The 13,322-nt window shown below is 40.4% G+C and overlaps 1 protein-coding gene across 2 annotated transcripts in view; it reads left to right on the forward strand.

The window, feature by feature from the left end:
• Positions 1-2,016: 2,016 nt before the first annotated feature.
• MIDEAS (mitotic deacetylase associated SANT domain protein) overlaps positions 2,017-13,322 on the forward strand; it is a 57,385-nt gene continuing 46,079 nt past the window's right edge. Inside the window, exon 1 of one of the 2 annotated variants that reach the window (XM_068398867.1) lies at positions 2,017-2,090. The gene's annotated coding sequence lies outside the window, so the exon portion shown is untranslated. Of the gene's footprint in view, positions 2,091-2,959; positions 3,212-13,322 lie in introns of those variants that run through there. The other variant, XM_068398866.1, reaches the window with a different exon arrangement.

Raw genomic sequence — 13,322 nt, forward strand, 5'->3', positions numbered from 1 at the left:
TTTAAGAAAAATATCACATCCAGTGGAAATTTTAGAGGAAATCTCAGTGTGATTATGAGATGGAAGTTTTAGGCTTGTTGAAATCTGAAACTTCTGTTACAAAGAGTGTAATCATTTTCTTACTAGCTATAGTGATTAGGGCCTTCATTTTGTACTTAATTTCAGGGAGAACTAATAGCTCCATATTGTCTCCCATAATGCTGGAGCACTAGTTCAACTCGTGACCCGTAGAAAGAGGACAGGGCATTGACTCTACTCTGACTTGGTGAAAAGAGTGCCACCTACTGAGCCTCTGTCCCAGTTTTGCCAACGTAAGTATGCAAAGCGTAGCCTTTAATCCAAATACTGACTCAGTGCAATCCAGTTTAGTAATGATATGAGTCGAAGTTATTACAGCACAAGATGTGTCTGTACAAGCCAAAGAAACCTAAGATTTTAAGATGGTGATAGCTAGGAAATCTTCCAATCTCCTCCTTCAATGTAGTAATAAAACAACGACATAATAGGAAATATATGTGTATTGATTTTGTTACTCTAAAACTGATGGAAGTGCAGCCTGCATGCAGTCTCAGCATATGCTAAGAAAAGGAGAAAGAAAAAAATTTTTTAAAAAAGCATAGCAAAAGCTGTTACTGCAAGGAAGAAAATTATGATGGCTGGTTCTGGAGGAGATGTAAGGACTGTGTAACAGGAGGAACAGAGAAACAATTGAAGAGTGCATAATGGCAAAATCTTTACAAAACACTTCATAAAACTGTTTATTGTGCAGTAAGATAAACAGTAGCGCACAGCTTTATAAACGCTACTCATGCCATGGTGTCTTTGAAGTGTGCTGCTTCTATTTCAGATCTGTAAACCGGCTGGTGTCCCTACGGGCTTGCCTGTTTTTGTTCTTATCCCGTTTGATAACTATGTTGTCTTTGGCTCAGTAAGGAAGGATTCCTATCTGCCTTATACATTATTTAGGAGGCACCTAGCAAAATCCAACAATGTTAAGATGTCTCCTAGACAAGGGTAGAAAGCATACTCCCCGGTCTGTGCAATGTTAGCTTCTGTAGCCAGATGATGACATTTCTGCCATTGTCTGCTGCTTTTATGTTATTACGTATTGTGAAATGTGAGACACTGCTCATCATTTTGCTTCCCAAACTCCAAACAGGTGAAGTACAACATGCATTTGTTCTGGCTGGAAGGAAGAGCTACACCTTGCTGTTACAACATGATTTACAGTCATGGAAGAGTGTTGGGTTGTTTTTTGTTTGTTTTTTTTTTCTCCCAATGAAAGTTGAGATAAGCAATTTCGACCTTATCATTATCTGATGTGCTTCACGGGAGGAACTGATTGCCTAACATCTTATAACAGAGAAGGAAATAACTCCAGTTTATGGAATCTGTCTTTTCAGCCTTTATTAGGGCAAATTAAACTACTGGGTTGTATGCCTTTGACTTCAGTTTTAGTCATTATATGTTCAATTATTTAAGTCTGCTTTACATATTAGCTAATTTGTGAACAGCTGTGAATATTCTTTCTCTATTGATTTAAATAGCTATTGACCTATTGCTCCTGTCTATTCAGGAGTTTAGAGGAGCAAATGTATCAGTGGTAGTATAGAACAGTTTTCCTTGAATGTTCTGTTGAGACTGTTACATCAGATGATACCTTTGGTTGTGACAGAAAAAAAACCCCTTTACCAGTAGTACCTGTGGCTACTGTTTTGCTCTTCACCTCCATGTGTCTCACTGTTATTCTCTGCACAGTGACAGGAAAAGATGAGGTGTGGTAATTAGACTACTGACCTGGGACTCATCAGAGAAACCTGGTTATGCATCAGATAGATAGGTTCTGTAGTCATGGGTAAGTCACTTCTCTGGGCTCCTCTTTCCACACATCTTGAGCTTCCCTGGTAAAACGTTCTGCATAGAAGCCAAGAACTATTGTGAAAGAAATGCAAACTAGAGGGAGCAGTGCAAAAAGTACTCCTATATTTCACTCTCTAAAGCAATACATGCTAGAAGGGAAACTGCTCTGCTGGTCTGAAAAAAAAAATCTATGCTGCTGTGTGCACTGAATGATCTGAGCCTGGGTGAAGGTAAACACGTGGCAACGTGCATGTTGGGGACAAATGCTTGGCATTTTCGTGTCTCTTGGCATGTTTCACGGAATGAGAGTCTAATCTGTGAATGCTGTCTGAATGTTATTTTGTATTCTGAGTTTCCTGGATTGTGAACAAACTGGAGTGTCAGAGCACTCTACAGGGGGAGCAATGACGAAGCAGCTGCTTTATTTCCTGCCTTAAGAGGAGTAGCGTGCCGGCATTTGCCAGCACCCTGTTTTTTATTCTCAGACTAAGGCGACAGAGGAAGCCATATTCCAGTAGAGGAGCTGAACATTTTTAGAAAGTTCAGCAGTATGTGTTCTTGTGAAAGTAAATTTCAGTTTTCTTGTGAATGTCAATTTCAGGTGTTTAGACAGCCAACAGTATAGAGATGACCTGAGGATTTGTATTAGATATAAATTAGATACAAATCCTTTCTGCCTTCCCTGTTTTTCCGCTTTTTCTTCAGAAACAGCTGTGAAAAAAGGGATCAAAAGGAGGAAGCGGAAAACCATGTTTTCCTCTGGTACAAGTGGTTCCTTACAAACAGAAAGCTTTTAGTTTGCTTGTTTTTCTTTAGAGAGAAGGGCCACGAAGCCTGATCGCACCGGAGAGGCTGGCGCTGAACTCGGGGAATCCAACCGGCGAGTTTTGCCAGGTGTTGGACACGGCAGCGTTTCGCAGGGCTTGGCTTCCAAATCAGTGCTGCAAACTCTCTCCCCGCCCCTTACTCGTTGGGGATTTCCCCTCCTTCCCTGCAAACAGCAGCCAAAGCCAAGCACAGAAGGTCAGGCCAAGCTCTGTGAAAAAGGGCCGGGGGGGCCAGGCCGGGGCCGGGAAGAGCCGCTGAGGTTCGGCGTGAGCTGCGCCGCGGTGGGGCCGCTCGCTGCGGCTACGGGAGGAGGAAGGCGGGAGGAGGAGGAGTTGAGGAGCCCGGGCCCGGGAGCCTCCCCGCTTACCGCACTAGGAAGTGACGCTTTCCCTGAGTCCCGGAGAGAAAGAAACAAAGTTTGGGTCTTCCCCCCCCTTCTTTTTTTTCCCCCTCCTCCTTTGCTAATTGCCGCTCCGCGTCCCCCCGCGGGCGCCCGCCGCGGCAGCCGTGCCCAGCTTCGCAGGTGAGCAAGCACGTTTTCTTCACTCTCCTGTTTTCCGCGGGTTTATTTTTTTTTTCCGCACGATTTGCTTCCGTTTTCCTGCCATTTTGGAGAGGGGGTGTCTTTCCTGGGGCTTTTTTTTTTGGGGGAGGGGGTGTGCTTTGTTTGTGGGTGTTGGGTGCAGGATGAGGAAGAAAAGTACCTGTGGAGGTGACGGGGGCGGCTGGTTCCGCGCCTGGGCCGCGCAACCCCGCGGGGCCGTGGCCGGGGTCGGGGCACTCCCGGGCCGCCTGCTGCGGGGGGGTGGGCAGGCTCGGCTGCTGAACTATTTCCTCCTGCTTTTCCGTGAGTCGGTGGGAGGGCTCCGGAGGGGTTGATTTGCTGCCGCGTAGCTGCAGCAGCGCGTTAAGGATGTATCTGTGTCCGGGTGAGCTGCCTCCGGATGGTGTTTGGGGGGGTCGGTTTGGGGTTGGGGGTGGTTTTGGAGATTTTCTTTTTTGTCTTTTCTTTTGCTTGCTGCGTTCTGGAGCTGGGGCAGCTCCGCGTGTGCTGCGGGGGAGCGCGGCGTGCTGCGGCCGCCCGCGGACGCGCGGGGAGCCTCGCCTGGCGGGGGGCTGGATTTTTCTGCCGGGATCTACGCGGTGCAGGGGGGTGGGGAGGAATTTATTAGATAATTTCTGAAAATCCCATGCTCTCAAATGTACAGCTTTTTCTCTGGCAGCAACTGCGAAGGACTGAATCTTTGCAGTTTAGCAGTAAAAGCTGACAATACACCCACGCACGTATGGGAGAGTCTTATATAATACGTTTTTTTTAACAGGCGTAAGCAGGATTTATTTTTGGTTTATAAAGTCTTGTGTGTTGGGTTGCAGGCTGCAGAATTAACGAAATATTCTGTTTGCTCAACAGAGGTTTACCTGTCATCCTCTTTAAAACAGATAGTTTCTTTTTCATAATACCCAAAATAATTTTATTTCATCCCGACTACGTGTTTTGAGTGCAGTGTAAAGGCCATCTGCACTGGAGCAAGCCGTAAGCAGTTAAGGGAGGGGAAGAGGGTAAAGAAACGTCCTAATGCGGAGACTGATATTAGGTTGTTTGGAGGGCGAGACTGCAGTTCGAAGCAGCAACAGCAGCAGCAGCTTTATGACTGTGCGTAATTACAGAGTGATTGCATAGGACAGCATTGTTGGAACGAATACGTATACACAGGCTATTGTGCAAGATTTCTGTACCGAACAAAACCTAGTTTTGCAATGCAAATGCTAAAAAGAGAATGTGTTCTGCATTAAACTGCTGCATTCCTCTTTTGACTTCCACCGAAGAACTAGAAGGGGGGAAAAGGAGAAGTGGAGCGAGGCTGATCATAGGAAGTCACAGGACCTGAAAGACTCAGCAGAAACACCACCAGTAGTCTCTGAAATCACAGAGGAAACTGAAAGCTCGTTGAATGTCTGGGTTCGCTTCTCCAAAGTGATTATGCAGCAGTTGAAAATCAGTCAGGTTTGCTAACAGTCCTGCAGGTTTAGTGTAATTCCTGCTCTTGTCTAATTGCTTGTGTGGGAAAAACGCCTATGTTAAAATATGCAACTGCAGTTCAGCTAGCTTGCTTGGAAATGGAGAGAAGAGCATTGGAGAGAGTTTCTGTGTCAGACCACAAAAAAAAAGAGGTTGAAAGGAATGCTAGACCAGACATATGTTTTAAACACGGTGTTTCAACTTTAGTTGAAGAGTTGTATCTTGCTTGGTGATCCCGCAGGCAGCGTTGGCTGAGGGATAGAACAAGGCATTGAGAGTGTGCTGCTGACACTATACGAGCAAGTCTTTTAACTAAGACTTTGAAAGACCATCAAAATTATGCCAAAGCTCTTGTGGATACAACTTAAAGTACCTAAGATTTGTTTTTCAAAGATGCTGGTTACCTGTAAATTTTTATCAGTTTAGTTTTGGAATTACTTGGAATTCATGAAATATCAGATCCCAAAGATTTCAGATCTGGTACTCAGAAATTGGCCTTTCTAAGATCAGAGACAATTTTCTGGAAATGTTATCTTTAACCATCATTGCTGATGTCTTAATAAATGCTGTGAAGGCTTGTAAAGTGTTTTGAGTGCTGTGATGGAAAGCACTATGAAAATGGAAAGCTGCTTTAAAAGTTTTTGGTGTTCTACTAGAACATTTTATTTTAGTTGAACACACCGGTCATCTTATTACTTATAGTTTCCTCAGGCTGTCAATTAAATGCTTCATGTAAAATGTATGTAGCTTTGTTATTGAAGAATGTAGTGATATGTTGAAGTTTACATTTGTTTGGTTTTGTTGTTTTGTTTTGTTTTTTAGCAAGTGGCTGATCAATTGCAACGCTAGGCCTATCACTTGACAAACTTACTTTCATAGTGATCCTTCTATAAGTTTATTGAACCATTTTATTTTAATACAAAATAAGCAAAGATACATTAATCTGTGCATTACTATGACGTTCTACTTGTAGATTTTTCTTTGAATTGTTCTTCATGTCTTGACTGACTTGTAAATCTGTGTTATACTGGGTTTTTTAATGTCAAAATTACTTCTGTGGAAGAAGAGAAGCAGTGCTTAAAGATTCCTTGGATCATTTGTGGTAGTGATACAATATAGTCATTCCTTATGCTAAGTCTTCACAGCCTACCTGGTGGGAGAAAATGTTTTAGGCCAGGATTCTTCAGGCTTGTATACAAAGGAGTAGGTAACTTTCATGTCCGTGAGTCGTCCTGCGGTACTCAGTGGAATTAGTCATAGACGTACATTTGTGTGCATATTAGCAAAAGGGAGGCATAGCCCTGCTAGCCTTTAACCCATCCAGGGGCGTGAGAGTAGCGGTGATACAAAACGATGAGGGCTGTAGCATGGTACAAGCCTTTCAAGAGCCTGCATACTCTTTCCAGATGTTAGTTTATGTTTTTGCATTTTCACTCTTACTGTCACCTGTAAGTGGTAGCTGCAGAACAGCAGGAGACATTTTCAAGCCTGGCATCCCTCCCATGACGCTGTTCTGTTGAGCTGCCAGGCAGTCCCTTGAGTTGCCTCTTACGGAGGACCTGCAGCCTTTCTTTGGGAATGGCCACCTTGGTGATGGTGGTAGCAGCAGTGTGTGTGGAGGGGGGCGTGTTCAGGCATCTAAGGAGACAAGAGTGACTGCTGTGAATCAGGATGGGAGTCTGTCTAGCCCATGATCCTGTTTCCAAAGGTGGTGGATATGTTTTCTATATACTTAGTAATTCTTGAGGAGTTTCTGCTCAAGAAGCTTCCCCGGTTTTCCCTCGAGCTCAGGTAAACATTTAGCAGCCACTTTTTAACCTGCTGATCAGATCATGGAATGAGGATGTTGAAGAGACTTGTATTAGGGATAAGAGCTGATTTGGTTTTGTTGTTTCGCTTTTTCTTAAAAAACAACCTCACAAATTGATTTTTTTTTTTCTTCTTTTTCTGAGGCATTGCATAAAATCTTAGTATTGGTTGCAGTAAATTACAGTTTATGCTAAAAAGAAATGTAGCAAATATGCATATTGTCTCCAGTACATTTAGTTATATTCTAAACGACATAAAGGGAGAAATGAACCACTTTTCTGAGTGTTCATCATGTGAAACGAAGGGGTGCGGGAGGCAGGAGCTCTGTTGGTGAGGTTTTGAAACACATATCCAAAAAGCTAGCAAATTCTGGCACAGGCAAGCCAAGGCTCATGAGTCAGCTCCAAATGGAAGACTTGTCACTGAGCAATTTGTAAATAGGAGGGATGTGCTGCTAATTCAGGGAAATATCATCGTTAGGACCTCCCCTAATAATTGGAATAGTGTGGCACAGAGCTAAGTGTTAGACGGGAATTGTTCATGCTTTGAATCACGTGTTCCCTTTAGTGTGATTTGAGCATTCAAACCAAGAAATCCTTGTCATGCAATATGTAGGGCCCTGAAGGACGTGGTTGCTCAAGTAATTTAAATTTTTGTAGCTGCATACCAGCAACTTGCATTCTGCGTGGAAGTTCCTTGGCAGCTACAGCAGCTCCCAGTGCACAAATGGCATGTGTTTCCAGCGTGAGGCTGCTCAATAAGCACTTCACAAGGTTTTGTGTAACTTCTTCTGAATGGTCTCCAACTGTAGCCCTTCTCGAGTGCTCTGCTGATCAACTGTTGCGACTGAAAAAAACACAGAATGTTATGAGCAAAAGCTATATTCTTCACACCAGGGAAAAAAGTGAACGTATGCATTTTGAATCCAGCCAACATTCAGGTATTCTGGAGCAAGTTCTATGTAGTTTGACTTAAGTATTGGTAAAGATTGAAACAAGTTAAATGCTATTAATGAATGAAGTAGTAAACTGAGAAACAGTTCTGATATACTTTTTACTAAATTTGTTACTGATTCATTACATGTTCAGTGTTGGGATTTAAAGAGATAGGAAGTGGAATCAGGTCAATATTCACATTTTATTACTTCTTTGCTGTATATTATCTTCTCACATGAAAACTGGTTCTCAGTTGCTTGGCTTTCCCCATCATAGCTTACTAATAGGAGAGGTTATAGTGCAATAATATATATTGGTATACCCTCTCGTCATTTATTTTGGGAAGACAAATTAGGTGTGTATGTATATTTATGTGTACACACACTGTTACACACCCTTACGTTTCTCATAACTCAGTTTCCCTGAGAACAAATGTTTCTTTTTCTTTTGTTGCTCAAGTACTGTGTGTGAAGTTTTGTTTATTTTTTAAACAACTTTTTGAAGTTTTTTTTTTTGACTGTTTGTACTGTTATTTCAAGCTTGAATATTATGCTAAGTTGAGGGGTTTATCGTAATTTATTGTTTTAATAATGCTGCTTTTGCTATTTCTAGAGCTGTAGCGACCAAAACATGCATGAACTGTGACTGCAAGGATTGTTCTTGACTTTTTTTATCAAGGGCTTTTAACTGAGAAGACTTTTTGAAATCCTGGTTTGACTTTGCAGTCTGGTTGTGGTAAAGTGTTGTATGGTTGATTTCCAGCTACCAGATCGGCTGCATCCCTTCCTTCAGCATGGGTAAACCAGAATCTGTTCTCTGAAGTTACATGTTGCGGGGCAGGAGGCCTGCTGAAATGCTCACCTTGTCTGCGGTGTGCACTGTGGTGAAGTCTAAAGTTGAAACTAGTTCCAGAAGTCTGAATAGTCTCCAGATTGCCTTGTTATTGTATGGTTCATAGGGTAAAAGCACGTTTCTGTTTGGATCCCAGGTTGCTTGAGGATGTTGCGTGATTTCAAACTCGACTTAATCATGTATGCTTAGGTGCAGCCTTATGTGCTACATCTGTGTACACTTATGATTCCTTGAGCATCTCCTTTTGAACCCCTGCATCTGCCTCTTAGTAATCTGTCATAAATTACATTATTGTTTAGAGTTTTATAGTAATGCACATCAACTATTCTTGCAGTTTCATAATATCCTTAACTGTTCAGATTCTTGATCCTGTTTAGTCATCTTTAGATATATTGAAAAGTAAAGTAAAACAAAGTGCCATACATTAAAAATACTCTTGGGGTTTTACTGGATCATTTGCCATTCAACTGTCTTATTTTCAGGCTTTATTTCTTTCTACATAATGTGTTGTTCATTCTTTCAAGCACTACCTGAAAGGAGAGTTTGCTGTGTTTGTGGGAAATTACTATGCTTGTGTGGAGAAGAATTTAGCAAAGTATTTCCCATTTTGAATTTGGTTTTATACCATTTGAGAACAAAATCCCAGCACTGCCAACTTCCTGATGAGAGGAGAGAGAGCCACAGCTGTAAGGCATTCTGATTGCTATGATGACAATTTAGGATGCCAAATACTCATGTATGTGAAACTGGTAGAGAAATCTGACTGCCCCTATGGTTTAGTTTGATTTTGTCACTTAGAAAATTCTGAGTTGAATTATTCTCTTAGAGTATTTTTTTTTGACAAGCTCTAGATGTTATCTTGTATGAGACATGCTAAATATTGTGAATATTTATAATATAACCTTTATTATATTGAATTAAAATTATAAATTTATTTTGGATTTTTTATTGGAAAGCTATTATCTTTTCAAAATTTTAGAAAATATAAATTTTTTTTCAAGTATATAGCATGAGTAAATCACATAGTCTTTCTACAACAGTATTTGTTTAAATGAAGTTGTTTTAAGGGATGTTGAGTTGCCTGGGGAGAAGTAAATGAATATACTATAAATGAAAGCTAGGAATTAAAAAGTATTACTGTACCATTGGGCATTATTATTAAGAGTTTAAGCTGCCCTCCTTGAATATTTGGAAAACCTTGCACATAAAGGGTGTTATTGCAAGTAAATAATTGTGCAAAATGTTGCATTTGATTATAGGCTTCATTTTTTCTGATTTAATTTCAGTATTGAAGTGGTCCTTGTTGCCATGATTTTCTAAATACATGCAAGAATTTAAAATATATTTAAGACATTTATTCTTTCCTATTGAAGTATGAGAACTACTTTGACTCGTTTTTTGTTTTGTTTTGTTTTAACGCTCTTCTTTCTTTGGCAAAAGTGAAATATTTCAGGTTTGGTACTAGCTGACTTATTTTGCTTTTACCACTGTTTCTTTCTATTAAAAATGTACTATAATTTTTTCTGTAGAGAAATTTGATCCGTAATAAAAATGGTTTTTATTGCCTAAGAATATGAAAAGAAGAATGTGGAGCTCCTTAGAAACAACTCATTTTAATTTTGAATTTGAGATGCAAAGAATAAACATTCCAAGTGTTGAGGTATTAAAAACCTAGGAAGTTCAGTATACAGGATACTGTGCTTAGGTTTTACACTTGTTAACGATGAATAATGGGCTGCCTTGCAAGAAGCTTCGTCGAAGTCAATGCTGATATTTTTTTCTTTAGAAAATTAAACAAGCCTATGTGAGGTTTTTCATTTGCAATATAAATAAACCTAGTTACCTTACCTTTACAGAGGAAATTAAAATACAGAGAGCTTTGTTAGCAAAAGAAATAAAATGCAGATCTGAATCTTTGATTTGTAAAGTTTTTCTCCACAGCGGAAGAGCTCTTAAATAATAATAATTACTATTGATATAAATTGCGCACTGGAAGATTCAGTTTCCTCATTCAGGTAATCTCTCCTGGCATTTTAAAATGAGGTAGCCTGCCTGTGCACACAGGTATGCCAAGATGCAGGTTTTTGTTTGTTTGTCTAAGAATGACATAAGCCTATATTGGCTAAATTGTAAAGCACAGGAGGCAGAAGAAACTTGGGCAGACTGGGTCATAAAGAAGCAAGGCATCTCTCCAACACAGAGGTGATAGAGCAAGGTTAGAGACCTTTCACTGGACTTCAGGTTGCGCTGCTGCTTTCTAACGAGTTTATGGATCTCTCCACAAGGCACCTCTGTTAGAGGTATCCTTAGGCACTTATGAGACCAAAGGCAGTGGCCTAAATAGTTAACATCAATGATGGCTTGACCACGTGTAGTTGGATATCTAGTTAAAGGGACAGTGTATTTGATATTTGGAGCTGATGTTAAAAGAGCCATGTTGGCAAGATGCTGCTTCTTTTGTGCTGACTATATATTTGGATGACATTGAGTTGGCTTTTACTTTTTTTAAACAGAAATGTTTTGGTTTGTTTTTCTTCCCCAGTGGTGATAAATCTAAATCAATAACCTGTTCCAATCCTGACCAGCAATATTTTGTTGTTATAGTATTGTGAAGTTACTGTTGATGTTTGTGGAAGAATGAGTTTTAGATGAAAGGGCAAAACTTCTTGTTTTTAAAAGACAATCCCAAAACAAACAAACAAACATTCTCGTGCACATACAAAATAAAAAAGTTTTGAGGTAGGAAGGTACTTAGATTTAGAAGCTTTCAACGCTTCCTTCATGAAAGGTATTGGTGGTATTTACACTATACTTGGATTTGGATCTCAAATTGTAAACACTCACTTCAGTCTATCTACTATCATAATAGCGTACTTCATGCATGACAAAAAGCAAACACGAAAACTCAGTATTTGAACTGGTTCGTGCATTACTCAGCTAAAGACCAGAGATAGCACTGATGTTTGCAGCAACTTTTTGGTGTCTAATACAGAAAGATAATTTCTTAAGAAACAAAAAAATCGTGTTTTCTCTAGTCTCTGGTAAAAAATTTGAGCAGAAATCTGCTGAAGAGGGTTTGTGAGAATTATTCAAATCTGCATAAGATGGTTTGCTTCTGCTCTTCACATAATGAGCATTGATAGAAAAGACTGCATCTGCTCTGTAATTCTCAGGCTACATGGTATAGAGAGGTCTACAGTTTTACTGTTTCTTTTGTATACTGAGCCAATATGGTTTTACTGCAGGTTTTTACCAATTTAGTTTGAATAATGTAACAAAGGTACAGGCTACATTTAGACCTATAGAGTTCTAAGTGATCTATAGGTGTCCCTTTTGTCAAAAGCAAATTTGAGAGTGTGATTTGCTAGTGGAGGTTGCAATGCTGTGACTGGGCCTGTACCAGCAGTTCTTATGGAGGTCTGTTTCAGGCATACAGCCTAGAAATTGAAGTTAGGGGGAGCTTTCTAATGTATTAGTTGGGTTAAAACGTTTAAGAAGTCACATCCATATTCTTACCAAGGAGTCAATAGCTTTGTTTAGTCTTTAAAAATCTTAAATAAAATATTGCTCTTGGTCTCTTTTATTAGCCTGAAGTGCTTTTAGAGTTCTGTCTCTAAATTAACTCTTGTTAATATTCTGAGGGACGAAGTGTTTGTATTTATGATTTCATTCAGCCTTTTATTCATACGTAGACACAAGCAGCTGCTTATACTGAAACTAAAATGGTCAGCAACAAGGAGCATGTACCTAGAGCTTAGAGGAAGTCTTGCTCTTTGCTCTGACCCAGAAGACCATTAGGTCTTCCAGTCATGGAATTTCCTGCATCTAATATATGAGTCTACACTTACATTTACAAACTGTTAGACAACTATGAGACAACTAAGACCAAAGACCGACAGACAGACTTGAAAGAGAAGGCAACAAAAAGCTATACAGGGAGGAAGTGTTTTCTGGTGCCATGGGACATACAACAAAGGTGTTCCAGCCTTTTCCATTTCTTGCAATCTCACTTCTGCCAAGTAATTTACATTGTGCCTTGTTATCATCCTTGTTTTAAGGTGAGGTAATTGCCTTCAGCCAAGAGGCTACAGAACCATGGAACCGTGTTCTGATCTAACAAGTAGTGACACAATGTCAAGAGTAGGAATGGAGGCTTTGCCCCACCCAGGGGAGGTTCTGGATAGGGGCTGGTTAGGGGAAGGTGTGATATGTGAGTCTGAACTCGCATCTCCATGGCTTGCATCTCCATGGCTGGGTGAGTGTTCATCAACAGGCTTTGTACAGGAGGTCACACCCACTCCCACCTACTGTGTTTGAGATGGAGCTGGCTTTGTTGTTCAGAAATAGTTACTGGCACCTTCTTTAAAAAGAAGAGCTGGTGCTGTGGACCTCCAGCAGATAGAGGCACTTAAGCCTTAGGTAGGATAATAACTTTTTTCATTCAGATGTAGTTACATGTTTGCCTATATGATGCATCCTCTATGGGCCCTTTTGACTGGCTTTTTTTCCTGGACATCTGATTAAAATGCTGAGTTCTGGATCTCTGTGAAATGAGATTTCTAGAAATCTGACATGTGCAACTGAGGCCTCTGGACTGCACTTCAGAAACAAGGCACCAGTTTCTGTATGGAGTAGATTGAGTAGAGTTTCCCTTGCCAGGTTACTTATTTGGCTTTAAATCAGGTTGTCAGTGAACAGAATTATCATCTCCATGGTTCTATGCCCTTAGGTGATTTCAGCCTGGCTCTTATGCAGAGTTATTTCATAGTTTTCTGTTTCTCAGTTGGGTAACTCTGGCAGTGTCATTGAAAAGGTCAAAGATGGAAGAAACCAAAGTGGTAGATCAACTTTCTCCCTTGGAGCATGGCTCCAGGGCAGTTTTCCCAGGTGGTTATACATCTGTCAGCTGCTGTACTATGTTTTTTTTTATCGTGAAGATGAACAGAACTACTCAATTTTGCTGTATGCTAAAATGTATTTTAAGGTGACAGTTCTGAGTGGCTTGATTTATGAGAGAA

The sequence above is a fragment of the Nyctibius grandis genome, chromosome 4 (genome assembly GCF_013368605.1).
Source record: "Nyctibius grandis isolate bNycGra1 chromosome 4, bNycGra1.pri, whole genome shotgun sequence".
Lineage (NCBI taxonomy): Eukaryota > Metazoa > Chordata > Aves > Nyctibiiformes > Nyctibiidae > Nyctibius > Nyctibius grandis.